Genomic DNA, 18021 nt, shown 5'->3' with positions numbered 1-18021 from the left:
ACTTAGTAGTAAAAGAAATGAGAAGACTTCTTAAATCATGGTCTGGACTACCACTAAACTTTCTGGCCAAATCAAACGCAGTCAAAATGACCATCATCCCCAAATTTACATATCTTTTTAATACGATTCCGTTGGAGTTTAATAAAGCTGCACTAAAGAAAATACAAGGAGAATTATCCAGCTTTATTTGGTCGGAGAAAAGCACAAGAATTGCGTGGAATAAACTCAGGAGAAGGAAGAATCAAGGGGGCATTGCAAGTCCTGACATTATTGAATATTGCAGGGCATTTCAGTTTAAAAACTTTAGAACGTTGCTAATGAAGCACGGTAATTTCCCAATTTTTTTACAACATATAACTAATGGAGAAGACTATTTCCTTTTCAAATTTGGCCACCCAAAATATTTTAAGAAAATAAAATTGAAGCTGTTAGCTAATGCGGTCAAATTATGGACCCATTTTAGAAGTAGTTTGAGTATCCCATATTATAGCAATATGGCCCCAATCTGGGACTCACCGGGAACACCAGAATGCCTTAAAGATGCACTATCCGGTGTACTCAGACAACTGGGCTTTGAAAAATGGGGACAACTTCTATACGAAAATGAACTAATATCATGGGAACATCTACACACAATAACAGAAGGGTAGGTGTCAAGGTTAAAATATTATCAACTAAAGAGCTGGGCGAACACCATCCCGAAAGAAATAACAGATCCAGGAAATTTTGAAAAGGAAATGACAAAGGAATCCATAATAACAAAAGAAATATCAAAATGGTATTGGGCGTTAATTGAAGCTGAAGGAGAAAAACAATCTATATCTGAAAAAATATGGAGAAGAGAGTTTTCTAATGAAGAGATTAATTTAGATATGATATGGAAAAAATCTTCGGAACTATGCTGGGAATGTGTAAGACCGGCCGCTCTAAAAAGAAATCACTTGCTTTCATTGCACAGAGCCTACTGGACTCCTAAGAGGCTATCAAGTTTCAAAGGCGCACCAATAAAATCTTGCATCAAATGTAGTGAAGAAAAGGCAAACGATATCCATATGTTCCACCATTGCCCGGACTCACGCACTTTTGGCAAAAGATTGGTAAGACACTCTCGGATCTAATGAAAACCCCAATAACTGTAAGTACCACTCTAATTATTTTTGGGATCGCCTCAAACACCATTAGATTAAGTAAACATCAGGAAAAGCTAATGTTTGTATTGATATTATTAGCACGTAGGGAGATTTGTATAAACTGGGTAAAACCAACACCCCTGTCATATGAGGATTGGTTAAATTCCGTATTTAGGATATGCAGGTTGGATAAGAAAGGGAATAGTACAAAAAGAAAACAATACTGGGAGATTTGGATAAATTATTTCTGCCCCTAAGTAACCTCTCTAAACTTTCTCTCTTGAGTTTCCAGATTAGCTTGGTTCGATTTCTCTTTCTTCCTGTATTTTTTTTCTTTTTTTCTCTTTTTTTCTCTTTTTCTTTTTTTTGCTTACCAATGATTAAAGCGGAGACAATAATTTCCTAGGCAGGACTGGATTACTGCCGAGTAGCTCTAGGGCTAGCTCATCCTAACACGTTGGAATTATTGTGTTGGATAAAGGTGAAGAGGTGAATTTTGACAGGTCTTGAAAACAGAAGGGAAACTGCCCGGTTTCTTTAAACAGAAAACTAGGGTAGTGAAGGTAAACAATTTAAACAGACCGTCTTGTTTCCCCCGAACACCTTATTATTCACATTTTTTCCCGCAATATGAGGTTTAAAAAAAAATAAAAAATAAAAAAATCTTTCCCTCCAATAGCTTCTAAATATGCCAAAAATCCATCTTTCCATTGTTTCCATTCAAGAACAGGATCACCTGGAGTGGGCAAGAAAGGTACAGGTGCAACAAAACCATCCATTTTCAATAAAGTAAAATAATGGTTATCTGTTTTAAAACAAGAGGAGGACAAAAAAAACAACAACAAACAAAATGTGTTGTTCTAAAGTCCTTTGGGTTTGTTTAAATATCAAATTGGCCTTGTTTTATAAAAAAATACAGGAAATGAGCATTAGCCAATCAGCATGCTTGTTTGAAAAATATGGAGGAACCATTGGAACTCTTCATGTATCACGTGTAGAAAACTTGACTGAAACAGTCCCTGTATGATGAAGATTTATCTGATAAATGTGGCTGCTTGAAGTTGAAGTAAGTTTGTAAAGGATATATCTAATTGCCAGTTCCTACTTGACTTGACTCCACACGTAAAGAGTGAGCATGCGCTCCCAAACCTCATGCTGAATTTAATTTTTTTATAAGTCTGAGCGCTTCACACTGTAATCTTCAAAGGGTAGGCTTAAACACTGTGTTTTTTTTCTTGTAGACGGCTCCTATCACGCCTGTTGTGTCCTAGTGGACACAGTCTAGTTGTTCTGCAGTGTAATCATACACTTTACACCCACCCACCACTGTGTCACGAGTCACGTGACACAGTCAATAAAAGGAGCCAAGCGCACGTGCTCGTGGCTCATTAACCCAGCAACCAGTGTGTGTCTGCGTCCAATCATTACTACCATGAGGGCCTAGGGCCCTCGACACAACATTTGGCGACGAGGAGTGGTAGCTGTGCCCAGCGTGCCACAGCCATTTTCGTCGTGGGTGAGGGGGAGTGTATCCTGCCGGAGCGAAGGGCACCCCCTGAGGAGGCAGCGCCGGTCGCCGAGAGGCCCACGGGGCAAGTGCGTGCCCCGGGCCTAGTACCTGCTGAGGAGGTGACCGGGAGCCCACCCCGCACCTCTCTAGCCCTGCCGAGGGCTGCCGTGCCGCAGGAGTGCCCACGGACATAAGTGGACTGACCGGAGCCCACCCGTGTCGGCCACGACTGTGCCCCATAATGAGGAGCCACCGCGGAGCCCACCCGCGTGGCAGAAGAGGCCCGTAGGCCGGAGGTGAGCCCGGGTGCTGTGAATGGCCCCGGGGGGGTCGTGCATGCCAGAACCGATCCCTCTTATGACTGCACATCAGCGGAGCCCACCCGCATGACCAGCGCGCCTTGCCCGGTGTGAATGCGGCCCACAATAAACGTTAAATAAAGCAACGCCAGCGGAGTCCACCCGCGGCGTGCCTGCAGCGTCCCCCGCCGCGCAGCATGTGATCCCGAGGCTGCGGCGGCGGGGTGAAGGTGCCCGCAGCATGAGAAGAGCTGCCAGGCACTGTCCCTGCAAGCGGAGCTCACCCGCAGTGAAGTGGCCACCGTTGCGGCCCACGGCCGATTAGAGCGCCCCCCCGCGCAGCCCGCGGACTGGAAGGTCTGCTGCGAGGGGAGGAGAGGACCGCAAAAGACTAACAAGCGGAGCCCACCCGCATGGTCATGGAGCCCGGCCGGGTGCGATGCGGCGTAAAGTAATTATACAATGCAGCAGAGCCAGTGGAGCCCACCCGCGGCCTGCCTGAAGTGTCCCCTGTCCCCCGCCCCGCGCAGCGTGTGAGCAGAGAAGCTGCCACGGGTGGGGAGAGGAAAAGGGAAAGTCCATCGAAAGCCCCTTCACATTTTACAGTAAAGCGGAGCCCACTCACGATCAAAATATGAGCCCCTGCTGGAAGCGGAGCCTGCCTGCGTCGGGAAATGCCCAGCCGAGTGGAAGGTGAGCCTGCGGCACATAAGGGAAGGAGAAGTGAAAACACAGAGTATGGCCACCGTAAATCTGCCCCAACCCCCTGGGTCCCCAGCAGAAAAATTAGGGGTCTACAAGCAGCCAGGCTGTTTAAAACAAAAAAAAAGAAGGGAAAAGAAAATAGACACGACTTACCTGGGAGAAGGTATCCTGCTCATGATGGCTGGGGTCAGCAGTGGTTCCAGCCCCCCCTCCTGAACACTCCATGGCAACAGCAGGTCCTGCAAGCCCGGGACTCCAAGCACAAAGCACAAAGAAAAAAACAAACAGGAGAGAAAGTCAAGGTAGATGTGAGCTGCTACTGAAGAGAACCCCATAGCCTACACTGCCAACTAGTGGACACTGGTGAGCATTGCACCAAAAGAAGCCAATGAAGCAAACAAGCACAAGACAAGCCAAGGGAAAGCCTACAGGTAAAGCAAGCCTGCAGCGACGCGGAGGAAGATGGAGATCCATCATCACTGTTGAGGTGATGCCTGCTGGCCACAGGTGCTCACCACAACCGCAGGAGAGACAGCATTACTCTGGACAGCAAGGAAGAGTCAAGACTGTCCACCGCAAGCAGCAAGATTCAAAGGCAACCGATGGAAGAGTGCAAGTGTACTCCGGATGCGGACGGTACAGGACAGCGCCTGACAGTAAGGAAGCCACACCTCAAGCACAAGAAGATGTGCGCGGCAAGTACCCAAGTGTTTGAAGAAGCAGAAGCGCAGCACGCACGTGGCGTAGAGCGACAACGCCAGAGAAGATACAGAAACGCAAGGAACAAAGAGACACTGAAGATGTACCACGACGGTACAAAGTGAAGCACAAACTTGCAACTGCCATGCACAATGAGGTGCAATAAAAGAGTGACGCAAGATCACCACGCCAAGAAGCTAAAGAGCCTCACCGGCAGCGCGCACGAGAAGTGCACCCACCAGAGAAGGTCCATGGAGCAGTGAAGTAACCCGCCGGAAACAGCAGAGCACACGAAGAGTGCAGACGAAACTGCGCCAACGCAAAAGCACTGCAGCAGAAGCAAATGGCGATCCCAACGATCGCGGATAGCGAGAAGACTCCCGAAGAGGAAGCTGTCCACCCCATCTGGTAGCAAAGAAGATCGCCCAAGAAGAAAAGGATGATCCGACCAGCCAGATGCGCACCCACAGAAAAAGCCGACCAGTCAGATGGTCGCCCGAAAAGGAAAAAGAAGAAAACCGACCTGCCAACAGGTCGCCGGAATGCTGACCCGCCATAAAGGCGCAGAGAAGGTATTCTGTCAGGATGAAGATGTCATGTCAGAAGGTCCGATGTGAAGATCAAGAAGAGGTCCAGGGATGGGACCACGAAGAAGTCTGATGACACCGACCTGAAGAAAAGAAGTAAAACGGAGGCAAGAGAAAAGATCGTAACGACCGGTCCAGTCATAGAAGAGAAGAAGATAGTGTCCGAAAGCCAGGACAAGACCAGAGGGAAACAGGCAGAGTGCACGCTGCTTGAAGAAGCCTGGTCAGGAAGACAAAGACAGAAAGGTGACAGCACCGTGTCGTGAAAAGAAAGAATGAAGAAAGAAGTCATGTGGCACGACGCCAAGAACAACATCTGGAAAAGGTGAGAAGAGGTGTGATAAGTCTACACACTTACAAGAAGAAGAGGTGACACACACCACAACATCGTGTACAGTGACCCACACGTCCAGGAGAACACTGATGGCACCAGGAACAGAACAGGCACCTATTCACAAGACCCCGACGACCAGTCGACGGTAGGAGAGCACAGGCCGGACCATTGGCAACACCCACCTTTGGGATCGAGCGGAAACCTGGATGCGGAAGGAGCTCAGATGGCCTGAACAAGGAGTACTGACCAATCCACACCAGCCCGTGGAGATCCAAGGGGTAAAGGCCTCAGGGACACGGTGGCAGAGGGTCCCGACAAGAGAGATGGATCCGTTGCCGTCTAACCTGCACGTCCCAGGAAGAAGAGGAACTTGTGCGCAAAGGCAGGAGTCAACAACTACCCTTCAGGTGGAGCTACGGACTTTGTGAGGAAGTACCCTCATCGTCTCCTCCATTCACACGCAGACTGTGGAGTTAGAGCAATGCTGTGGAAGAATACCCGGCCCAGTGGAAACCTGATGAAAAGGGCCTCCGGGACATCTCGTGGCAGGAGAACACCCAAGAGAGGGGCGTCCTAGTGAGAAGGATGTCCTTCAAACACTCCATCCTTTGTAAGGTAAAGCCAAGCTGTCTACAGTGACGAAACCAGACGGACCAGTAGAAGACAACATCCATCAACTCTACCATCTGGTCATCCTGTTCGGCGTCACCTCAAAAGCAAGGTCTCAGCGGACTGACCAACACACTTCCAGGGCACAAGTCCAGAAGAGCACCCCCACCGAGAACCAGGACGTCGAGCCCAAGAAAACTAACGTTTCAGCAGCAATTTCCACCGTCGTCATCAAGCAAGCGGCTGAACAGACTCATTGTAAATGTGTAATTAGTGTATATTTATGTACTTCCTCTCACAGGTTCGGACTTTTGTCTTTCCTTAATTTTTATCAAATTTTGGGAGGAATGTTGTGTCCTAGTGTCCTAGTGGACACAGTCTAGTTGTTCTGCAGTGTAATCATACACTTTACACCCACCCACCACTGTGTCACGAGGCACGTGACACAGTCAATAAAAGGAGCCGAGCGCACGTGCTCGTGGCTCATTAACCCAGCAACCAGTGTGTGTCTGCGTCCAATCATTACTACCATGAGGGCCTAGGGCCCCCGACACAAGGCCTGAACACATATACAGACTGAGCTCACGCTCCCAAATCTGTCGCTGCTGTTTATTTTCCAATTTATCCTCACGCACTGCCACAAGTGCCGAAGATACTTGACAATGTTTACTTTTTAAAAGTTTCCATTGCGCACTGCCACACGCGCTGAAATCACACTACAGACCTCAGCAGGGACCGTGTTTACTTTCAGCTCGCAGCACGAGACATTGTCAGCTGGCTTCACACTTGTGGAGGGCCAAGGTCAGGGCCTGACACGTGGCTGCTTGGCTGCGGGAATGAAGGACACGGACACAGTGGTACTAGTTAGCCGGAAAGACCCCGAGCGGTCTTCCGCCTTCTTTATTTATACCCCGGTGCGAGCCCGCCGCGGGGTATGCGTGGATGCGTGGTGCAGTGGCAACATTGTGTGGGAGAGCCTGGGTGGCTCTCTACATCCCTCCTTCAATTTAGTCTGTTCTTTTCAGGAATCAAAACCTTTGTCTTAGGGAGATGTCCAGACAAAGTCTCTCAGCTTCTGACTTGGTCTTGGGTTGGATCGCAGACTGTACGGCTAGCTCCGGGCAAACGGGGACACGGCAACCCCAGCCGGGGTTGTCTCTTCAACCTCACCGCTCAGGGACATGCTCGGTCGACTGGACTCGACCGTGGTGTTTTGCGTCGCCGCCCTGGGTGAGCTCCCTTCGTAATGCCTTGCCACCGGTGATCCTGGGAACGATACCCCAAGATCCAGACCTCCATCATCTCCCGTCTCTGAATGTTCTGTTGTTTCATGACCCATTGCCGGCTCTCTCGTCTTCATGAAACACGACACATTGCGTGTTACTACCTGGTCATTCCGCCGGGCGGTGACCATGGTCCCTTGAATCTGCTCTACAACCCACACCTCAGGCAAGTAGGGTGTTCGGAATTTCCACCCCGGGTGTCGATCCCGAACCACCACGGTGTCTCCGACTTGCAGAGTAGGCTCTTTGGCGTGACGTGCCACGCTCGCTTTCAGATTGGTGGTTCGCCTCCGAGCCTGAATGGCCTCGTCGTTCCTGTCTCCAGGCACCCACGTGCTATCAGTCGGGATGCTGCCTCTGGGTGCTCTCTTGAATAGTATATGTGCTGGGGCACATTTGGTGGTACTATGCGGCGTTTGGCGATAGGCCCCCAGAAACTGTTCCAGGGCCGTTTCGGGATCCTCTCCATTGTCTACTGCAATCCTCAGGGCTCGATTGAGCATCCTCATCAGTCTTTCGACCTCCCCATTAGCCTGGGGCCACAGAGGGGTAATCTTCCGGTGTTTGATCTGGAGACTCTCGAGATTGTTCTGAAACTCTCTCCCTTGGAAGGGTGGCCCATTGTCTGATTTGACTTCGTCCGGAAGACCCATAGTGGCGAAGATGCGATTCAGGGCTTTCTTGACCTGGGGAAACTCCGTTGATGATATTACTTCCACCACCGGGAATTTGGAGAATGAATCAACCAGGACTAGCGTGTGCCGTCCGTCGGGGAAGCTCCCAAAATCGATGCTTAGGTGTGACCACGGCGTCTGGGTGGCGTCCTCTGTGATCACTGGTGCCGGTGACGGATCGCTGCCGGCGACGGTGCAGGTGTGACAGGAGTGCACCATTTCGTCGACCAGACTGTCCATGGAGGGGAACCAGACCTTGCTTCTCAGGCAGGCTTTCGTCTTGGCCATTCCCTGATGACCTATGTGAGCCAGCGCCAGTATGTCAAGTCAAGTCAAGTCAAGTCAGAGAATTTATATAGCGCACTACATACCCAGAGGGTCTCAAGGCGCTTAGGGAGGGGAGGACGCTTACTTGTCAAATATCCACGTTTTAAGTTGCTTTCTAAAAGCTAGGTGGTTCTGGGTAAGGCGAAGGTAGGCGGGGAGTGAGTTCCATGTTTTAGCTGCCAGGTATGAGAAGGATCTGCCTCCCATGGTGGTCTTGTTGATGCGGGGAACAGCGGCAAGGGCTTGGCTGGAGGAACGTAGTTGGCGGGAGGGGGTGTAGAAGGACAGTCGTGAGTTGAGGCATTCTGGTCCGATGTCGTAGAGAGATTTGTGTGCGTGGGTTAGCAGTCGGAAAGTGATCCTCTTATTGACGGGTAGCCAGTGGAGGTCTTTCAGGTGGCCAGAGATGTGTTCGTTACGTGGGATGTCTAATATGATCCTAACTGAGGCGTTTTGGATTCGTTGGAGTTTCTTCTGGAGTTTAGCGGTAGTACCTGCGTAGAGGGTGTTTCCGTAGTCCAGTCGGCTCGTGACTAGAGCATGGGTGACTGTTTTTCTGGTTTCGGTGGGGATCCAGCTAAATGTTTTTTTGAGCATGCGAAGGATGTTGAAGCAGGATGAGGATACGGCGTTGGCTTGTCTGTTCATTGAGAGTGACGAGTCCAGGATAACGCCTAGGTTCCGTGCGTGGTCTGTCGGGATGGGTGCTTTTCCAAGGGCTTCCGGCCACCAAGAGTCGTCCCATGCAGAGGGGGATGTACCTAAGATTAGGACTTCTGTTTTATCTGAGTTTAGTCTCAGACGGCTTTGTTTCATCCATTCGGCAACTTCTTTCATTCCTTCGTGTAGGTTTGTTTTGGCGGTGCTGGGGTCATTGGTGAGAGAAAGGATCAGTTGAGTGTCATCTGCGTAAGAGATGATGTTGAGGTTGTGTTGGCGAGCGATGTCCGCAAGGGGGCTCATGTATACGTTGAAGAGGGTGGGACTGAGTGAGGATCCTTGTGGTACGCCACAGATGACTTCAGTGGCTTCGGATTTGAATGGTGGAAGGCGGACTCTCTGGGTTCTTCCGGTGAGGAACGAGGTGATCCATTCAAGAGCTTTTCCTTGTATTCCGATGTTTCTGAGGCGTTGTAAGAGGGTGCTGTGGCAGACTGTGTCGAAGGCTGCAGAGAGGTCGAGGAGGATGAGGGCGACTGTGTCTCCATTGTCCAGTAGAGTTCGGATGTCGTCTGTTGCTGCGATGAGGGCGGTCTCAGTGCTGTGTTTTGCTCGGAAGCCAGATTGTGAGGAGTCGAGGGATTTGTTGGCTTCGAGGAAGGCGGCGAGTTGGTTGTTGATAGCTTTCTCGATGACTTTGGCTGGGAAAGGAAGGAGCGATATGGGGCGGTAATTTTTGAGTTCGGTGGGGTCCGCTGTGGGTTTTTTCAGAAGGGCGGTGAGTTCAGCGTGTTTCCAGCTTTCCGGGAATGTGGCGGAGTTGAAGGAGCAGTTGATGACGTCTCGAAGGTGCGGTGCTATGATGGAGTCTGCTTTGTTGAAGATGTGGTGAGGACATGGGTCTGTGGGGGATCCTGAGTGGATAGAGTTCATCAGGCGGATGGTGTCCTCAGTGGAGATTGGGTTCCAGTCGTTAAGGGCGTTCAAGGGGGGAGAGTGTTCAGCAGATGGTTGGGTGGGTTGGTCTTCGGGTTGGTTGTCGAAGCTGTTGTGGATGTCTGCAATTTTGTCGTGGAAGAATAAAGCCAGGGAGTCGCAGAGGGCTTGAGAGGGGGTGATGTCGTTGGAGTTGGCCGAGGGGTTGGTAAATTCCTTGACGATGTTGAAAAGTTCCTTGCTGTTGTGGGCGTTGTTGTCAAGTCGATCCTTGAATGCTGTTTTCTTGGCCTTTCGGATTAGTTGGTGGTGTGTGCGGGTGGCGTTTTTGAAGGCGTCCTAGGTGCTAGTGGTTGGGTCTTTTTTCCAGGCCTTTTCAAGGGAGCGGCAGAGTTTCTTGGACTTCTTAAGATCATCGTTGAACCATGAGGCCTTCTTGCTGCCAGGTTTGCGTTGACGTTTTTTCAGTGGTGCTAGGATGTCGGCGGTGTTGGATAACCATAGGGTGAAGTTGGCGGCGGCTTGGTCTGGGTTAGAGGAGTGGGCTGGGGTGTTTAGAAGGAGCGATGAGGAGATCTGGTCGATGGTGATTTTGTTCCAGTTTCTTTGCAGAGTTGGTTGGAGGTGGTTGGTGGGTTTCGGCTTGTTGTAGGTGAAGTGAACACAGCTGTGGTCAGTCCAGAGGAGATCCGTAGTGTGGCTGTAGGAGACATGGTTGCTGGAGGTGAAGATAGGGTCGAGTGTGTGACCTGCGATGTGGGTGGGGGAAGTGACCAGTTGTTTAAGTCCGAGGTTGGCGAGGTTGTCCAAGAGGGTGGTGGTGTTGTGGTCGTTGTACTTTTCAAGGTGAAAGTTGAGGTCTCCCAGAAGGATGTAGTCTTTGGAGGGGAGCGCGTGTGGAGTGATGAAGTCCGTGATGTCTTCACTGAATTTTGCGCGGGGTCCTGGTGGTCTGTAAAGGAGGGTGCCTCTGAGTGTGGTCTTGGGGTCGATGTGGATCTGGAAGTGAAGGTGTTCGGAGTTGGCGAGGTTGACGTCCGAGCTGGTTGAGATGTGGATTGATTTTTTATGGACGATAGCGATTCCTCCTCCTGTGTGGCCGGTGCGGTCCTTGCGTGTGATCTTATAGTCTTCGGGGATGGCAATGGTGATGTCTGGGGCGGAGGAAGCGTTCATCCATGTTTCTGTTAGGAAGGCGATGTCTGGAGAGATGGTGTCTAGTAGATTCCATAGGTCGATGGCGTGTCTGTGGACCGAACGAGTGTTGAGAAGGATGCATTGTAGGTGGTTGGGGTCGGGAATCTGTGTTGTGGTTGTAGCGGAGATGTTGTTGGTGCCGATGAATTTGCAGGAGTAACAAGAGAAAGGTCCATGGGTGTGTCCAGGAGCGGCTTGGATGCAGTTGGGGGCGCGACCGGGGTTAAGGGCTAGGAGGGTGGCGGCATCGTAGGTAATGCGGGAGGGTTGGGAAGCACGAGGGGCAGGGGGTCTGGCGCTGGGCGCGGTCCAGGCGCGGACGGGCGTAGACGGGCTTACCTTTGGCGCACCTTCGGCGCGGATTGGGCGCGATCGCTGCGCGTGAACGCTGCGCGCGGGAACAACTGTCATATATGGGTGGTGGAGGGGGAGGGGCGAGGGCGGCTCAGCTGGGAGGCGTGGCGGGCTCAAGGGACGGAGCACAACAACAACAACAAGCTCAAAATGGAGGGGAGGGCAGAGCAGGGCGCCGGGGGATCTCACAAACAATGCGCAGGTCGAGTTAAAATAAGCAAGTAATGAAAACGAAATGCACACGCTCTAAAATCGCCAAACTTAGTCACAGTGCAGCTTTGAAATAACGATACCACGTTTCAGAGAGAGCTCAGGCAGGGGAGCGATCACTCGAGGCAGAAGCGAGGAGTGAATCACAGCGCTGCGTGGTCAGAGAACGCGCTTTAATGCTAGTGGGAGGGCGGCTCAGCTGGGAGGCGTGGCGGGCTCAAGGGACGGAGCACAACAACAACAACAAGCTCAAAATGGAGGGGAGGGCAGAGCAGGGCGCCGGGGGATCTCACAAACAATGCGCAGGTCGAGTTAAAATAAGCAAGTAATGAAAACGAAATGCACACGCTCTAAAATCGCCAAACTTAGTCACAGTGCAGCTTTGAAATAACGATACCACGTTTCAGAGAGAGCTCAGGCAGGGGAGCGATCACTCGAGGCAGAAGCGAGGAGTGAATCACAGCGCTGCGTGGTCAGAGAACGCGCTTTAATGCTAGTGGGAGGGTGGCTCAGCTGGGAGGCGTGGCGGGCTCAAGGGACGGAGCACAACAACAACAACAAGCTCAAAATGGAGGGGAGGGCAGAGCAGGGCACCGGGGGATCTCACAAACAATGCGCAGGTCGAGTTAAAATAAGCAAGTAATGAAAACGAAATGCACACGCTCTAAAATCGCCAAACTTAGTCACAGTGCAGCTTTGAAATAACGATACCACGTTTCAGAGAGAGCTCAGGCAGGGGAGCGATCACTCGAGGCAGAAGCGAGGAGTGAATCACAGCGCTGCGTGGTCAGAGAACGCGCTTTAATGATAGTGGGAGGGCGGCTCAGCTGGGAGGCGTGGCGGGCTCAAGGGACGGAGCACAACAACAACAACAAGCTCAAAATGGAGGGGAGGGCAGAGCAGGGCGCCGGGGGATCTCACAAACAATGCGCAGGTCGAGTTAAAATAAGCAAGTAATGAAAACGAAATGCACACGCTCTAAAATCGCCAAACTTAGTCACAGTGCAGCTTTGAAATAACGATACCACGTTTCAGAGAGAGCGCAGGCAGGGGAGCGATCACTCGAGGCAGAAGCGAGGAGTGAATCACAGCGCTGCGTGGTCAGCAGAGTATCCTCTGCTGGAGGCTCTCAGGTGTTACGATCAGATGTCCTCTAAGGATGACCCCTGCGTCTCCCTTGCTTAGCTCGCTCCTGACTTGCCACAGCTGTTGGCGTGTGTGTCTGACCTCTGGCCGAAGGGTTTGCGCTCCGTCGAGGAAGTGTGCCCAGCGGTTCCCTTCAAGAGCGTGTCGCACTCTGGATAGCGTTTCGTCCTTTGCAGTCGCTTCCCCTATCTCCTTCAGTGTCATGGTTTCAGGACATGCGGCTTGCGACATCATGTGGACGAACTCTTCTGCTTCCTGGCTGGCAGCATCAGGGTGTCGGGATAGATAATCAGCTGGGTTGTGTGCCCCAGGTCGGAAGACAATTTTAAAGTTGTACCCTTGAGTTGGACAGCCCAGCGCTCTATCCGTGGGGGAGTCTGCCTAGAGGACCCCGCGAACAGTGGCAGCAGCAGTTTGTGGTCCGTCACTGCAGTGAATTCTTGGCCACACAGATATAGCTGGAAATGCTGACACGCCCATTTTATGGCTAGTGCCTCTCTTTCGATTTGGGCGTACCGAGTTTCTGTGTCCGATAACGCTTTGCTTGCTTACGCTACTGGCTTCCATACCTCCGATCCGTGTTCCTGGAGGAGTACTGCCCCTAAGCCTACTGGGCTGGCGTCCACTATCAGCTCTGTTTTGCGACATGGTTGAAAATATGCCATCACTGTCGTGTCCAGGAGATTACCTTTTATGTCTTGAAATGCTTTATTTGCTGACGCCGTCCACTCCCATTTGTGGTTTATCCGCGTGAGGGCTCTTAAGGGCTCTGCGAGAGCTGCCAGGTTTGGAATGAACCTGCCACAGTAGGTGGCCATACCCAGGAAGCTGCGCACTTCTGTGGGGTTCCGCGGAGTGCTGGCTGCTTTGATTGCTTCCGCCTTTTTTGGGGTCAACTTTCAGTCCCTCTCTCGTGAAGGTATACCCGAAGAAGTCTATAGACTCCTGATATAAGGAGCATTTTGACCGGTGTAGGGTCAGTCCACAGTCGACTAGCCTTTGGAGGGTCGCCCTCAGGTGTGCATGGTGTTCTTCCAGTGTCGCCGAGTACACCAGGATGTCGTCACTGAGGGTGATCACTCCACTCAGTCCGGACAATACTTCACGTATGGCATTTTGAAATACCTCTGCGGCGGAGGACACGCCAAAACTCAGCCGCTTGTATCGACGTAGTCCTAGATGGGTTGAGATGGTCGTTATATACCGACTCGCTGGCTCCAGTTCCAGTTGATGGTATCCCGAGTTGAGGTCCAATTTCGAGAACCATTTGGCCCCATTCAGGTCGGCCACTATGTCGTCCATGGTAGGGGTGATGTGTCTCTCCAGCTTTACAGCCACATTGGGCAACCTCATATCTACACACAGCCTAATCGCCCCAGGCTGTTTTGGCTTAGGCGCTACTACCAACGGGGACACCCAGGGTGTCGGGCCCGACACCTTTTCTATCACTCCCAGGTCTTCCAATTTCTGGAGCTCTTCTTCCACCTGCGGTATCAGATTGAATGGCACTCATCTATGTCATAGGGCTACTGGTTTTACGGAGGTGTCGATGTGGAGTTTGAATTTCCTTCCTTTCAGTTTTCCAAGGCCTTGGAACAGTGCTGGGAATTCCTTCAAGAGGATGTCTGCATGTGCCTGGTGTACCTGGTTCGCAAAGAACACTAGCCCAAGGTCCTCTGCCGTGTGGCAGCTCAGCAAGGTTCCTTTCTTCCCTTCTGTGATGTGAAAACGTGTTTCCGTTGAGTATTCACCATTTACAACTGTCGCCTGGATAACCTCTCTCAGTGACAGCGGTTCTGTGCCACCGTATGTATAAATCCTGGCGTTGGATGGTGCAAGAGGAGGCTTGGGAGACATCTTTTCATACTGGTCTGAGTCCATTACGTTTACTGAGGCCCCCGTGTCTATAAGGGCTTCTATCTCGGTGCCTTCTATGGAGACGGAGCACATGGGCGGCGGTCTCCTCTTGGTTGACGCTCTGCTGACGTTTGAGATGACATATACCTCATCGTCCTCGTCATCTTCATATCGGGGTCGTCTCCCTTGGGCTTGACTGTCTGGAGGAGGTGACTCTCGGTCCAGCGACAGCTGCCGAACTCGTTGCGTCACGGTCCTGGGCCTCTGGCCTGCTGGTCTGTACTTTCCCCCTCATCACACTGCAGCGAACATGTCTTCCCTTTTGCCCCACACGTCGCCGTTGCTGGGTGGTCTTCCCCACAGTATCCGCACTAGCTCCCTCGGGAGGTAGGGGCCCGTGGGCGAGCTGTCTGGGGTCTCCTCTGGATAGCGTCGACCTTCTCCTCCTTGATCGGCGTTGTTTTGGTCATAGCTGGTGCGACCACCGGTGTTCGTAGAGCGACCTCCACTTCTTCCGCCCTTGCGTCCAAAAGTTTGTGTGACCTCGCCAGGATCAGTATCTCATCCAGCGATATGCCAGGTTGTCGGAGAATAAGTTTCCTCAATAATTTGGAGCGACACCCCACTATAATCTGGTCTCGGATTTCTTCTCTCGGGTTAGTGAACGGGCAGATTTTTGCCAGCCGGCGCAGCCGGGCATAGAACATGTCCATTGACTCAGATTCTGTCTGCCACAAAGTCGTTGTTGAGTTGGGGATCAAAATGCGCGTCAAGTGCAGCGACATCGTAGTCGTGCTCTGGTCCGGTGTTAGGGAGTGTTTTTAACAGGTCGTAGATCTCTGACCCCCATACAGGACAAGGAGCGACCTCTTGACTGTCCCGTCGGTCTCCCTGGAGCCTTTGAAGTAGAGGTTTAGCCTTCCTACCCACGCCTTCCATCTCGGCACCGCCGTCACAGGATCCGCCGCCTCGCTGAATGGTGGAATTGGCGCTGCGCCCGAGTGCATGTGGCTGTGTGGCATTGGTGCAATGGCCCCGGCCTGGTTCTGGCCTGGTGGCGGTGGTGCGACTACCACGGGTGGCGGGGTGACCACCACGGGTGGATTCTGTGCTGCCCCGGCTTGACCGGCTGCCGGTGCTGTATTGGACATTCTTCAGGCTCTGTTCTGGTCCTCTGGTACCTGCCTGAGAGGACCTTGCGCGCAGTGTCCTCTTGCCAGGACTGTTGACTTGCCTAGTGCTTGTTTGCTTGGCAGAGAGGGTCGATTGCTGCTTGTGTTCTTCCTCCCCACGTTCAGAGCTGAGCGCTGAGCTGGGTCGCTGTGGGGGCAGGGCTGGGAATATCAGTGTGTGCCCTTGGATTTTCCACTGTCTCCCTGGATTTGCCAATGCTTGATGAGGCTGTGGGGGAATGAGGCTTCTTCCCACCCCTATCGGCACATTCAGCGGTCCCTCACTGTTGGGTAGGCGTACCCAGGGCCTCCCTGGTTCAAACGGTGCACGTGCGCTCCTCGCAGCGCGTAGCTCCTCCCCCTTTCTAGGCCGCGAGCGAGACGTCGGCTCTGCGGGCCTCCACGTAGCGAAGAGAAGGCACCGGGCCAGGTAGGCCGCGCGAGGCTGCGCGGGCAGGGTATGAGGGAGGTAGGACTCACCCGCACCAGCTGGAGGTTCGGCGGCAGCAGGAGGACCTCACGGCGAGCCCCGCCAGCTGAAAGCGCTCCCGACGGGGAGATGCGTGGGCGGGCCTCAAAGCCGGAGTCGGAATGCGGGTGGGCTCCGCAGTCTGAAGCAGGCACAATGTTGCTCGGCAGTCTGGGGGTGGCCAGGCACGCGAGTGTCCAGACCACCCTCGTCGCCAGTGTGGAGGGCCAAGGTCAGGGCCTGACACATGGCTGCTTGGCTGCGGGAATGAAGCACACGGACACAGTGGTACTAGTTAGCCGGAAGACCCCGAGCGGGCTCGCACCGGGGTATAAATAAAGAAGGCGGAAGACCGCTCGGGGTATGCGTGGATGCGTGGTGCAGTGGCAACATTGTGTGGGAGAGCCCGGGTGGCTCTCTACATCACTGGAGACTCTTAACGTTCGAGCGCTTGAGCTTCCACGCTCGAATGCACGCACTTCAAAAGAGCAGTTTACATTCAATTACCAGCTCAATGTTGTTTTGGCGGAAAAGCACTATATTGTCTTAAATTAAATAAATGTTGACATCAGGAAAATAAACTTTCAATATGTTGTCAAAACGCTTGACTTTTCAGCTCTAAGTAAATTACAGTTACTATAATTGCTGCAGACAGTTGAGAATTAATTATACAGTTCCTTTCACGCTTAGCTGCACAAGTTAAACGATGCGGTCGCGCTTCTGACAAAGTCGGCAAGCTTCCAATCCATTTAAACCAGGTTTAAATGGTTGGAAACAGTCACGCATACAAATATGTTTTGTGGTCAATCTCAATTACTCATGACTGGAACCAGAGTCGAAGTTGTAGTTAAAATCACGTTGTTAACAGCTTGTAAGCATCTGACTGAAGATGTCAGTGAAAGGGTTTCGTTAACACACAGGGAAATCCACTTTTCCACTTCTCTCCTTAATGTCGAGATGGGCTGTCAAATTCCTGATCTGCCACGAAAAATTCAGGCAGCGCTCCAGGCTCTTCAATGGGTTGTACCAATCGTCGCCAGTGTTCCGTTTGAAGGAAGGGTCAAACGAGGTATTTCAATTAAGTATTTATTTTGAATAAATACAACGTACCATTTGGTTGATCTGTGGATTGTCGAGGGAGGAGCCACGTACCTTAGCCGTGTTGCTGCCGTGAGCTTTGTTGCTGTGTTGCCGGATTTGCCGAGTACCCCCGTCGCTTGCCACTGCTGCTATTCCCCGACGGCTGCTGCTTCCAATGCTTGCCCTGCTGTCAGGGCTGCCACCGCATCTCTGCCACGCCACACCGCCTCGTTGTTTCGGCGGCCGGCGGTTGACGTTTGGCAGCCGTTTCTGTGTCCGGCGTGCAAGGATGGGAGCAGACAGGCTGGGAGGAGGAGACGGCTTGCTGCGGACCGCCGCGATGTGCCTGTGTGCACCGGAGCGTGCGGGCTGCAGATTCTCTACTCTGGTTGCAGCCAAGACGGAGGTGGGGCGAAGAGCATCCCCCGAAGAAACAGTAAAAAGGAACCACGGTGCTTGTTTGACCTGGTGAGGACGTGGTGAGGAGTCTACAGTCTATAAATTGTTCTGTTTTTGTTTTGTTTCGATTTTGTTTTTGTTTTTGATAAAACGCGGACTGGAGCCTGGAGCCAAAAACACATTTTGTCAAGTACAAATATAATACAAGTACAAGCGGCGGGCAACTTCAAACGTGACTTGTCAGTGTCAGTGTTAGTACTCGGTGCCGCTCGCAGCCGTTCCTGCTGGTGAAGGACTTTGGATTTCTTAATCACTCTCGCTGAACGGAGCTTGACACTTTAGAGGACTTGCTGATCTTGCCTGATACTGCAGTGTGTTGCAAGG

The sequence above is a fragment of the Lissotriton helveticus genome, chromosome 5_1 (genome assembly GCF_964261635.1).
Source record: "Lissotriton helveticus chromosome 5_1, aLisHel1.1, whole genome shotgun sequence".
Classification (NCBI taxonomy): domain Eukaryota; kingdom Metazoa; phylum Chordata; class Amphibia; order Caudata; family Salamandridae; genus Lissotriton; species Lissotriton helveticus.
The sequence above is the reverse complement of the archived record's forward strand: the minus strand, read 5'-3'. Positions refer to the sequence as shown.